We start from the raw sequence: 13,693 nt of genomic DNA on the forward strand, positions 1-13,693 counted from the left end.
GAAAGCATGGGCTCAACTGAGTTTTCGACAAAAACAACATCTCTACTTACCAAAATCCGCTTTGAGGCCGGATGGTAGAGTCTATATCCCTTACTTTTTGAACTGTATCCCACAAATATGAATATAACTGCCTTATCATCAAGCTTATTACGTTGTTTCTCAGGCACAAGAGCATTAGGATGACAACTAAAAACATGCAAATGAGCCACAGAAGGCTTCCTGCCATGCCAAGCTTCATAAGGAGTTTTAGACTGCAAGGCCTTGGTACGGCATTGTTCAACATAAAGTTTGTGCACATAGTTGCCTCTAACCAAAAACCATGAGGTAAATCTTGGGCTCTCACCATACATCGTGCCATCTCCATGAGAGACATGTTCTTCCTCTCAGCCACACCATTTTGCTGAGGTGTGTATAGCACTCTACATTGATGCCTTATGCCTTTTTCAACCATATATGCATGAAATTCCTTGGACATGTACTCCCCCCCCCCCCCCGATCTGAACAAAGGGTGCCAACTTTATATTCACATGCATTTTTAGCCATGGATACAAAGTGCATAAAGCACATAAAAACCTCTGACTTCTGCTTTAATGGATACAAAGTGCACATAAAAACCTCTGACTTCTGCTTTAATGGATACACCCAATTATACCTGGAGTAATCATCAATAAAAGTGACGAAGTAGAGATATCCCCCAATAGATGGTGTCCTCATAGGACCACATACATCACTATGTATAAGCTATAATTTCTTAATAGCTCTCACAGATCCATCCTTTGGATATGATGCCTCATGCATTTTACCAAGAATACACATGTCTAGCAGGGGTCTTAAGAGTTGGCAACTCAAACACCATATCATGCCTTTGAAGGCGTAACAAACTGCCATAATTCAGATGGCCAAATCGTGCATGCCATAACTCTGCATCACTCATAGCACGAGTCATAGAGACTGGAGCAAGCATCATGCTGCAACTTCTTGTATAGGCCATGAAACAAGGTACCTAAGGCAATGATAGAATGACCATCATCTCTATTGTGAACTGTACATCTGTCATCCACAAATTTCACCATCAAGCCTGACAAGGCTAAGGCTAAAACAACTGACAGCAAGTTCTTCTTAATGCCTGGCACATATAAAACTTTAGAAAGAAAGAATTCCCAATCTATAATTGTTTTGTTTGTTTTGAAGGTGAATTTTATATTGGAGCTAAGCTTACATCTTGCAAGTGTTATGTGACTCCCACATGTATAATGAAAGAGAGCATCATCCTTGGGGAGGGGATGGATTATAACCATTGATTAAGTAGTAAGTTGGCAGAAAAGAACTGTAACACTTGAGCTTCCCTGTGGAATGGTTATGGCACCCCACACCTATCAACATCCCAAGTCGCATCCTCCACTTACAAGCCATCACCTCAGGTAACCCCTAACACTCAACATTATTCTCACCTCGTTGTGTCAACCACCACCCCCTCAAACCACCATGGAGATCCAAAACCTTGGCAGCAATGACCTCCAAACCTCAACCTCAACAACCCTTCAAGAGGTCACAAAGAAGGAGTGGATACCAAAAGTACCTTGGCTAGCCAAGGAAAGTACAATGCCCATGTAAAGACCAATAGCCACCATTTAGCTAGAAGCCTACTCATGAGCAAAGCTCTGCCAAGCGAGAGCCCCATGCCATAGAGTTTTACCCAAACCCTAAGCCTCATTGGATCCCTATGAAGATGTTAGAAATTCAAGGCTTTTATGAGGGAAACCCTTCTATTTGGGACTTAAAAACGTCATGGACCACACCCTAATCTCCAAATCTAAAGAGAGTTAGCATGCAACCTTTGAGTCGAGCCCAGTAGTAGCCGACATTTTGTTAAGTCCCAAACAACTTGTTAGAAGCACAAGGCTTCTACAAGGTAACCCCTACATTTGGGTTCTTTAAAGTCAAGAAAACTAATACCACAAGGCTTCTACAAGGTAACCCCTACATTTGGGTTCTTTAAAGTCAAGAAAACTCATACCATAAGCCTTTGCAATCATGTTATTAAGTTCTAGACCAAAGATAGAGTGGAGACCAAAAGCCATGCCTCTGATGCCAACCCCAAAGCTTAAGTAGGAATGGAGAATAGTGGGTTTCATCTCAACTTATGTGTCAACACCAACTTCAAAGAAGTCGAAGAAGTTTGTGGACACACTAAGCAGCAAGAGGGAATATCTTACCCATGTGCAGTGGCTTTACCACAATATCAATTTCCCATTAATGAGAGCCATCCATAGTGCCAAACCCTAAAGAGTGTTGTGCATGCACTTCCTCCAAAAGAGAGTAAGAGAAAAGATGATAAAAAGATCAAAGAAGAAAGAAAAAGAGAGAAAGAGAGCAAGAGAGCAAGAGAAAATAAGAGAGAGAGAGAGAGAGAGAGAGAGAGAGAGAGAGAGGGGGGGGGGGGAGGGACGGAGGCAAGAGAGGCCTTCCCCCAAGAAGAGAACCTAACTAAGGTGAAGAGCCATTAACACAACGAAAGTTGGCAAGAGCCCAAGATTAACCAGGCTCCACATCTCCCTCCAAGGTGCAAAAGATGCCCATAATCATGCTAATCAAATGAGGTAGAGATGCCCAAGTCAATGTAAAGCTACACGCCATGGAAATCTAACATTTCACCTCAAAGCAACGCAACCTCTATAATGGTTCGCTTATTTCTACCAACATCGCCATGCTTCAAGCAAGTGGTCACCCACAACACTTGAAAAAGAGGCTTAAAAAAGCACCTCGAATCCATTTTGACGAGGTCCGACAAGTTGGTCATGGTCTGTGGTTTACGTATGTACCTATCATACGAGGTGTCCTAAATACTTCCATTCTCATGGACAACCCAACCTCATTCACACATACCTTATCGGTAGCCCCGTTACACATTAATAGCCAATTCCCTCTCTTAAACCATGTGTAAGAGCCGAAGACAATAAACAAAAAATATCCAAGAAAGCAGAGTTTTGGAGTTTTCACTAGAAGAACCTTCTACACAGGCACACCTTTTGCCTAATGCCCATGTACGTCACCTATAATATCCACCACAGGCTCTACATGTAATAAACACATGGGCACTGTTGTTTCATGAACCTACATGAGCCAACCATCTAGGTACATTTTTGAATGGGGAGACCATAGCTACGTGTGTAAGTCTAGCCCATAGTATGACCCATCACTTGGACCTTTCTCAAATCAAGAACCTTCTACCATCGTGGCCTCTCTTCAACCACACCACCCATTTGATCCACACTACCTCTATCCCAAGTGCTCAACAACACCTAATTCTTTGAGCCACAAAGGCCTCTAGCTCCATTGTAGTGTGGGCACAACCATGCATAAGTCCGCTCTGTTATGCCTCAAACAATCTAATAATCTTAACTCCCCAAGAAAAGGGATGTGTTAATCCAATTCTAGGATTAACAAGAGCTATCACCATTATCTTACATCAAGGAGTCATGGTAGATACACCAAAGGGTTATACATTCAAGATATGAAGCAATAGTGTCCAAAACTACAACTTGGACGTGCACCCGTAATGGTGTGACAGAGTATTTATGGCGATTCCCGCTTCAAGAGCGTGTGGTAGCAAGTTAGGATGAAGTCCTAAGTAATGTACTTCATGGATATATTATGAGAGTAGTCATTGTAATAGCATTAGGCCTCTTATGAGCCTAAAGTGCCCGGCGGCGGACCACCATAGTTTAAGTGAGTGTGAACACTTATGGCCATGTATATAAGTGAATTTCTCTCAAAATACAACATACTCTCCCATTATGCAATTGAGTCTTTCTCTTGCTAATCCTCTTGCTAATCTCTCTCCCCTAATGCATGCTAGTGAGTGTGTGTGAGTGAAGTGAGGTGAGAGGAGGGACGAGGACCTGTAGTGTAACGCGGCGGTGTGACAACGCTTGTGGGAGACGCGGTGGAATTGCTTCTCAAGGAGTTGTAGAGCTTGGAGACCTCAAGGGTTATGAGCTCGGCCATTGGAAAGATCCTCAGGACAGTTACGGTTCACCAAGTAATCTCTTTTTGGATGTAGGGTGAGCCTTAATATTTTTGGCACCGCTCGGGGAGCCATCCCTTGGCTTTTTCCATTATTTTGTCTCTAATCTACACATAACCCATTGCATATTATCTTGATATGGTTTACCATGAAAAAGATGTGTATTTGATGGTGATTTGTGCGAGACTTGGTGTAGAATAGCTCTCTTTTTTGTTTTTGAGAAGAATGCTTTTTGCTTAATTTTTAGATTAATTTATTATTTTTGTTGTTGTTTTGGTGGTTTTTCATGTTCTTAGGGCTTTCACATAGTTTGTATTAGGCTTAGTTTGCATCCATTGCATCAAACAATGCAAGAGAAATGTTAGCTCTCTTTAGTTTAAATATAGATCTAAGATCATTAATTCTAGTTTGATTGTGTGTTTTTTTGTTTAAATTGTTTGGATTAGAGTGTTAAAAACTATTAGGAGCAGCTTAATCTTTCAAAAAATTTCTTAAAACTATTAAAAAACCCTTGAATTTGACTAATTTCTCTTAATGGACTGGTTTTTGTCATTAAGGGTGATTAATCTTGTTTAAGAGGCTGTTCAAGAGGCTAAAATTTTAGAAAATGTGTTAATTGGGGTCTAAATTGATCATATTAGTAGTCGAAATTGAAATTTTTGAGTGTTTTGAGAGCATCTAGATGCATCAAAACACTTAATCACATCAATTTTTTGATCAATTGGAGAAATTTTACCTTAAAGAGGAGACTATAATTAAGAGTCTAATTAATCTCCTAATTTAGATTAATTTATACAATGGTTGATGCACAAAGATTAGATTTTTCTTGCTCTATCCAATGGTGTGCTCAATTGTGTGAATTAATTAGGGATTAGTGGTTAATTAGAGTCCTTGATTAGTGTAAAAGAGGGAAAGATTAGTGGTTAATTAGAGTCCTTGATTAGTATAAAAGAGGAAAAGATTAGTGAAATGATTAATCTTGGATTAATCCTTAATCACTTTTTAACATGACTGATTAAGGCTCATGAGCATTCAATGAGAAGATGCTCATGAGTTGTCACTTTGTCCATTTTGGGGGTCATTTATGAAGGGTGTAACGGATGTCATTTATGAAGGGTGTAACGGATGTCATTAAAAGGTTGACTTTTTTGATTCCACTTACCTTTTTTTGAAAAATGCCCATATCCCTTTCATTTTAAATTCAAAAAATCCCCCCTCCCAAAAGGAAAATTCGTATTTGCCACTAGACTCAAAAAAAAATCTCCACATGAATAGAAATCCGACGTGAATGGAAATCTGACGTGAACGAAAAAACCACGTGAATGGAAAAATGAAGTGAACGAAAATCCAACGTGAATAGAATAATGACGTGAACGGAAAAATCACGTGAATAGAAAAATGACGTGAACGAAAATCCAACGCGAAAAAAATAATCAAAATTTAATATCCACGTGAAGTCCGGTTCACACGTGACAGCGTAAAACAGCAGTTCACGGTGGGGGAAAAAATCAAAATTTAATTTCCACATGAAGCAGACCGGTTCACGCGTGACAACATGAAACAGCACTTCATGCAGGAAAAAAAAATAAAATTTAATATCCACGTGAAGTCAGGTTCACACGTGAAAAGTGTTTCACGGCGTGAAACAGCAGTTCACGTGACAAAATTAAAAAAAAGTTCAAAATTTAATTTCCACGTGAAGTCCGGTTCACGCGACGGTGTGAAACATTAGTTCACGCAGTAAAAAAAACACCCCTATTTGAAGGCCCTTATCTCCTAAACCGTATATCCGATGAAGGAGCTCTAGGGCTCATCGGAAAGCTCACATCGAGCTCTTCGACTTTGGACTGGGTCATCCAAAGTCAAAATCGATCAGCTTGGCCTTCGACAAGCAACCTCAGAATTCGAGGCAAAAAAACCACCCAAAAATCACAAAAAATCGTAAAAAAAATAGCGCGAAAACAACGATGCGGCCATATACGGGCTACTTCTTAAGGGTCTAAACGACAAAATCACAGACAACTTTAGGAAACAAAGTCATAATACTCCAAAAAAATATTACAACTCTCTCATACATAGTTTTTCAAAAGTCTTTTTGGAACACTCTAAAAAACGTGCTGCGCAACATGGAAAAATAACTCAGAAACTTTTTTCATCTTGAGACTGATGAAAAAGAGGTTTTAGGACCTCCTCTTCCATCTGGGAAGTTCCTAGCATACACTTTTTTCGAAAAAATATCTCAGAGGTCGTTCACGTGCGTATAGCGCCTAAGCTAATTAGGGCAACGTAAAAAAAGCGAAAAAAAAATTATAATTGCTCATTAGGAACATTTAAGCACTCTGGACGGCCACAATAGAGGGAGTACCAGGGATTACACAAGGACTGAACCCAATGGGCTGACATCTTCAAGCCATTGAGATCTACGCCACAAATACACCTCCCAATGCCATTGGCCATGCCTATAAAACAAGCATGTCATTGGGTTTTACACCCCCTATGACTTCAATCCCACCGGGCTTTGGTTCCTTGCCTAACATTCTCGCAAATCCTACAAGTACTAACTGTTTTCTAGATGTCCACACCTTGGACATACTGAATAGTCTAGGAAGGGGGGTGGCCCAAGGACTCAGTAAGTCTCTTCCAACAAGAGCACTCACATAATATAACCTCAATGACTCATACAAAAATACGGCAGTACAAATTTCTAAAATTATGGGCAAATACGACGGAACAACAGACCCTGTTCAATTAATTCAAATGTTTGAACAGAGATGTTAGGCCTTTGGAAATCCCAACTGCCCCACTAAGGTACATGCGTTGAACTTATGCTTAGAGGGAAAAGCTAGTCGAAAGTTCATCGCATTGATGCCGACGATCAAGACCAACTTCAAAACCTTGAAATTAGCCTTTATACATGGCTTTTCCAGACAAGGTAATCGATGGAGTGCAGTAACAGAACTCTATTCAATTGAGCGAATTCAATTGAGCGTCAACCAAATGAATCCATTAGAGACTTTATCCTTTGAATAAAACTCTTGGACTTACGTTGTGAGTCATGGGAAAAATTAAACGATGTTCAATTGCGGAGATGTTTCATGATGGGCTTGAAGAATAACAGCTTACACAACTTGATCATTGTATCCAATCAGGAAACATTCATTCGAAAGAAGTAATACATTTAGATGACAACATACTAGAAGATGATCATGCTATGAGGTGTTCCTCATCTAAACCAAGTGAAGCAATGGCAAAAGAAAGATTGATCTCGAAATTGACATTCCCAGAATTTTATGTAGCCTTGCTTAAAACATTATAGCAGACATCTGTAAGAGAGGATGTAAACCTTCAAAACCGAACATCCTTAATGCCTATAAAAGTGACGAGCGAAATGCCTTGTGTTAAATGCAATCACTATGACCATCCCAATCCTCATTGTGCATACAAGGCACCTGTTTTTCTATATTGCATATATTGTAAAACCTTTGACCATGATACTAAAAAGTGTCCCGCTTCATCCACAATGGACTCAAAACCTCCATCTCCCGTGCACCAAACAGAAATAGTCCAAAGGGTAGAAACTGCTCAGGAAGCAGTTAATCGGACACATGTGTTTCTATTGTCGTGGACCTCACAAGGTGGCAGACTACACAGTTTGGAATACTTCCATGCCCCTTGTGAACCAATGTGTGAACGATGTGGCATAGATCACATGTTCCAAGATTGCCCGAGACGAGTTGCAACTTGTCTCACAAAATACAACTCTTAACATCTTAATTATACAAAATGGGCAATTGTCCACAGTGCCATTGAATGTGCTTACACGTTTACAAGCCAAGGCACGAGAAACAAAAGGAAAGCAAAAGACAATACCTCAACATGGGTAGAAGAACATGCTTTAAAACAGAACCCAAAAGAGAAAACAAAACCTTCTAAATTCAAGAAAAACAAAAGACAACAACCTGTCGAAACCAAGTTCAAGTTAAAAGATAGGGAAAAGGAGTCTGTAGAGGACATAAACCCAAAAGGGGACATAATCCCAAAAGAGCCAAAACCTTTACATGATGCAGATGTATCCACCTCAAAGACCACCACATAAACCTCAACACCCATACGTGCGACACAGGATACAAAAACCCAAAAGAAAATTTGATCTCGTCGCATGGGTAAACATAATGAATAACTGGCATACAAAAGAAAGTCAGAGAACGAAATAAGTTCTAGTACATCACTAAGTGGGCATGAGACAATTTCTTACTCTTCCCTCAGTGTACCATATAGACCAATGGAGAAACTAAAACCCACCCAACCACCCAAATGGATAATAATGATCACATGACATATACAGAATTGAAAGAGCAAACGTGAAAGTCCAAGACATGAATCTACAGACGTGAAAGTCCAAGACGTGAATATACAAACGTGAAACTGCTGGGACTGACATGGGTCATGAATTTACAGTTGTGTTTGCACATGCTTAGAATGGATCATTTATCATTTCCAGAGGGTGACAAGAGCATTGTTATTTTGTTCTTGATGTGCTCTTAAGTCTCCGTATTTGATCTTGAATTTGTTGCTGAAATGATGTCGAGGCAGTAGGGAAGATTGCTGATTATTTGCTTGAACAGACAAGCTCTTGTGTTGGTTCTGAATGCACATGCTTAGGATGGATCATTTATCATTTCCAGAGGGTGACAAGAGCATTGTTATTTTGTTCTTGATGTGCTCTTAAGTCTCCGTATTTGATCTTGAATTTGTTGCTGAAATAATGTCGAGGCAGTAGGGAAGACTGCTGATTATTTGCTTGAATAGACAAGCTCTTGTGTTGGTTCTGAATGCATGAGAGTGGTTTTGTTTGCTTGCTGTTGCTTGGGCCTCCATTCCAGACATGGCATGTTCAAATCTTGTGTAAAGGTAATCCTTTTAGGATGGGCTGTGAGTGTTGGTTGACCTAACAAATCCTATAGCTCTAGGGTCATGAGATTGTGTTCTTGTGTTGGATAAAGCTGTGCTTGAGTTGTGGTGATTTTATTTGCAATTTCCATTCTAACCAAAATCCTAGGAATCTTTTCAGTAAGATATGTTGGAAGTTCCAGATCGTGTAATGTTTCTTCCTCCCGTATAGCAATTGTACATTGCATGCAGGAGTGTTCAAGGTGAGTGTTTGCATGGATTCATCTAGTGAATACAACGATTCACTTATCCAAGGTCTGCCACAATGATGACATCATACTCAAGGGAATCTAGGGTGACATGAAATTTAAATTCCATATCTCCATCGATTGTTCGAGTAGTGTATCTAAAGTAACCTGGAACTTCAATGTTTTGTTCATTGGTTCCTTTTGCAAGACTATTGCTTGTCGGGGTGAGTTTAGGTTGTCCCAATGACACCTAAGTGTTAATTGTGATGATGTTATGACTTTCATCGAGGGCTAATCAATGCGCGTTTGCACTGAACATCATTGCCTGTAGGGAAATCCAACCATACCATGATAGAATCTTCCAAAGGAACCATGGGTGTTTCGGTTATTGTTTTAGCTTTAGATCCTGTGTATGTTTCATATTCCCATTCATTTTCATTCTCTGTTTGGGTCTCAGCTTTTGTAAGAGTACCCAATGCGTACAATGGCACACTTGGCCCTCTGACAATTCTTAATGAGGGTTGTTTGGAAACTTGCAAATCCTGACAGTCTTGTTTTACGTAGTTCGTTATGTATAACTCAGGTTGAGCCATTGAAGGTGTAAGTGTTGATATCACGCTGGCTTCATCATGAGAGGAGAACATTTCTTCGAATAATGAGGTTTTGAGAGACTGTTTTAATTTTGTAAAGGAATTATCGAATTCCTTATGTGCTTTCTCAAGCCTATAATTTGTACAATCTGTCTCAAATGACTCTTCTGTAGAGAGTATGTCTTCCTCTTGAAAGGGAAAGTGATACTCCTCTAGGCTTTGTATCTTGGTAGCTGGTGTGTAGGTTTGGCATTATGAGGCTCAATCACAACAACCGGCGACCCTGTAAGACATTTAACCATGCTAAGCATGCACTCGAGCTCGTTTTTTGCGTTCTACATATGTAATGTGATCATTATTATCCATTTGGGGTGGTTGGGTGGGTTCTAGTTTCTTGATTGGTCTATATGGTGCACTGAGCGAAGAGTAAGAACTTATCTCATCCTCACTTAGTGATGTACTAGAACTTGTTTCGTTCTCTGACTTTCTTTGGATTGTCAGTTTTTCACTATGTTTACCCATGCCACGAGATCGAATTTTCTTTTGGGTTTTTGTATCCTGTGTCGCACGTATGGGTGTTGTGGTTTGTGTTGTGTCTTTTGATGTGGATGCTTTTGCTTCACATATAGCTTTTGGCTCTTTTGTGTTTATGACCCTATTTGGGTTTATGTCTGTCTCACAGACTCCTTTTCCCTGTCTTTTGACTCGACCTTAGTTTCGATAGTTTTTTGTCCTTTGTTTTTCTTGGTTTTAAAAGGTTTTGCTCCTTCTTTTGGGTTTTGTTTTAAAGCATGTTCTTCTACCCATGTTGAGGTGTTGTCTTTTACATTTTTTTTTACTGTTTGTCGTGCCTTAGCTTGTAAGCGTGTAAGCACATTCAATGGCACTGTGGCCAATTCAAAAAAGTCAACCTTTTAATGACATCTCTTACACCCTTCATAAATGACCCCCAAAATGGACAAATTGACAACTCATGAGCATCTTCTCATTGAATGCTCATTAGCCTTAATGAGTTATGTAAAAAAAGTTATTAAAGATTAATCCAAGATTAATCATTTCACTAATCTTTTTCTCTTTTACACTAATTAAGAACTCTAATTAACCACTAATCCCTAATTAATTCACACAATTGAACACACCATTGGATAGAGCAAGGAAAATCGAATCTTTATGCATCAACCATTGTGTAAATTAATTTAAATTAGGGGATTAATTAGACTCTTAATTATAGTCTCTTTTAAGGTAAAATTAAGCAAAGAGAGTCAAATTTCTCTAATTAATCAAAAATTGATGTGATTAAGTGTTTTGATGCATTTAGATGTTCTCAAAACACTCAAAAACCCCAATTTCGACTACTCATATGATCAATTTAGACCCCAAGTAACACATTTTCTAAAAAATTTTAGCCTCTTGAACAAGATTAATCACCCTTAATGATAAAAACCAATCCATTAAGGAAAATTAGTCAAATTCAAGGATTTTTTTATGGTTTTAGAATTTTTTTGAAAGATTAAGCTACTCCTCGTGCTTGCTAACACTCTAATCCAAACAATTTTTACAAAAAACACACAATTAAACTAAAACTAATGATCTTAGATCTATGTTCAAACTAAAGAGAGCTAGCATTCACTAAAAAATGCATTCTCTTGCATTCTTTGATGCAATGGATGCAAACTAAGCCTAATACAAACTATGTGAAAGCCCTAAGAACATGAAAAACCACAAAAATAATAAATTAATCTAAAAATTAAGTAAAAAGCATTCTTTTCAAAAACAAAAAAGAGAGCTATTCTACACCAAATCTCACACAAATCACCATCAAATCCACATCTTTTTCATGGAAAACCACTAATCAAGATAATGGGCAATGGGTTATGCATAGATTAGAGACAAAACGATGGAAAAAGCCAAGGGATGGCTCCCTGACAATGGCGCAAAAAATGTTAAGGGTCACCCTAACCCTCCTTGAAACACATCCAAAAAGAGATTACCTCGTGAACCGCAACTGTCGTGATGAGGATCTTTCCAATGGCCAAGCTCGTAACCCTTGAGGTCTCCAAGCTCTACAACTCCTTGAGAGCAATTCCACCGCATCTCGCGAGCGTTGTCACACCGCCGCGTTGCACTATGGGTCCTCGTCCCTGCTCTCACCTCACTTCATTCACACACACACACTAGTATGCATTAGGGAGAGAGATTAGCAAGAGGATTAGCAAGAGCAATACTCAATTGCATAATGGGAGAGTATGTTGTATTATGAGAGAAATTCAATTATATACATGGCCATAAGTGTTCACACTCACTTAAACTGTGGCCGGCCGGGAACTTTAGGCTCATAAGAGGCCTAATGATATTTCAATGACTACTCTCATAATATATCCATGAATGTACATCACTTAGGACTTCATCCTAACTTGCTACCACATGCTCTGGGAATCGCCACCATAAATACTCTGTCACACCATTAGGCGCCCATCCAAGTTGTAGCTTTGGACACTATTGCTTCATTTCTGAGTTGGGTGCTCTTTAACTCGTGCTCAAAGTATCCTCTTTGTTTTCACTTAGCTCAACTCTCCTCGTGATTAGGAAACTTAATCGATTTTTCATTGAAGGAAGTTAACTGCATCTAGATGGCACTTGATATTGATCATCCTTCAATGCACTCTCTTCATATAAAGGGTTATTTTCTAATCTTGCATCCTAAACATACGTACATCAACTTTGGATTTGAAAGCAAGAAAACATGGTTTAAGGTCTAGGTAGGCTCCTAAGGTAGGGCCACTCTAAAATTCATAGAAAGCAACTTTGAAACTTCACATGTTTTTTTTTAAATCAACGCGTAAGTTGTTAGGAATAACAAGTACTTTATTGAAATCAATGCATTGGTAATTTTTGCCAAAAAACAATATAACGTGTAAATTTCTAACACTAACGTGTACTTTATCAGAGAATAACATGCATTTTAATGCATATTTTTTTCACTATTTCTATGTGCTCGACCTTTTTCGTCTTTAATGTGTAGTTTTTACTGTTAACACGAAAAGTTAGACTTTACATTATTTTGTTGCCCCAAATTTTTTTCATCTTTTAATGTGGTCTTTTTTATTTTTAACATTAACGCATTATTTTTATCTTGCACCGCAACATGTAATTCTTAATACCATCGAACGAACACCTTTTTTGAATTGCGACACATGTTTTATGAAGAAAACACTAATTTTGGAGATTTTTCTATGATTTTTGGATTAATTCCTCGTTTAATGCTTTTGATAACAATACTTGAAATAATCTATAGTTCCTAGGCTATTTAATGATGCATGGAATGCAAGATTTACACATATGAAGTGGGATTAATGTCTTAATTAAACTCTTTACAAACCTAGCATTAAAACATAGAGTAGAATCATTTAAGAATCCCATAAAAGCAAGGTTATCAATAGGGCATGGGACCTATGTGAGTGAGTGGATTCATGTTGATTACATGAGAGAGAGAGAGAGAGAGAGAGAGAGAGAGAGAGAGAGAGAGAGAGAGAGAGAGAAGATACATCAATATTAAGGTTTACTAGGGAAGATTAAGATTTTTTTGGGTGTGCATATTAATTAACGCCATTGTGGTGTTAATTAATATATATCCTAAGGTTACTAAAGTAATTAATATATATCCTAAGGTTACCGAAGTAATTAATATATATCCTAAGGTTACAGAAGTATTTCACAAAGAATTAAAGTCTCCAAATGTATAGAAGTACAAAATGTAAAAAAGTCTATGCTCACATTAAAAAAGCTTATACTCAAATACCCACTGTAGCAAACATGTTGTAGGTGATTAAAAAGTGGAATTTACAAACACATATCCACTTGGAAGATAAATCCCACAAATGACAAAACTCATATTTACATCGGGAATCATTTTGCAAACTATAAGTTTATAAAAAACA

Source organism: Cibotium barometz, chromosome 42 (assembly GCF_041138505.1).
Source record: "Cibotium barometz isolate CiBa-2024 chromosome 42, ASM4113850v1, whole genome shotgun sequence".
Lineage (NCBI taxonomy): Eukaryota > Viridiplantae > Streptophyta > Polypodiopsida > Cyatheales > Cibotiaceae > Cibotium > Cibotium barometz.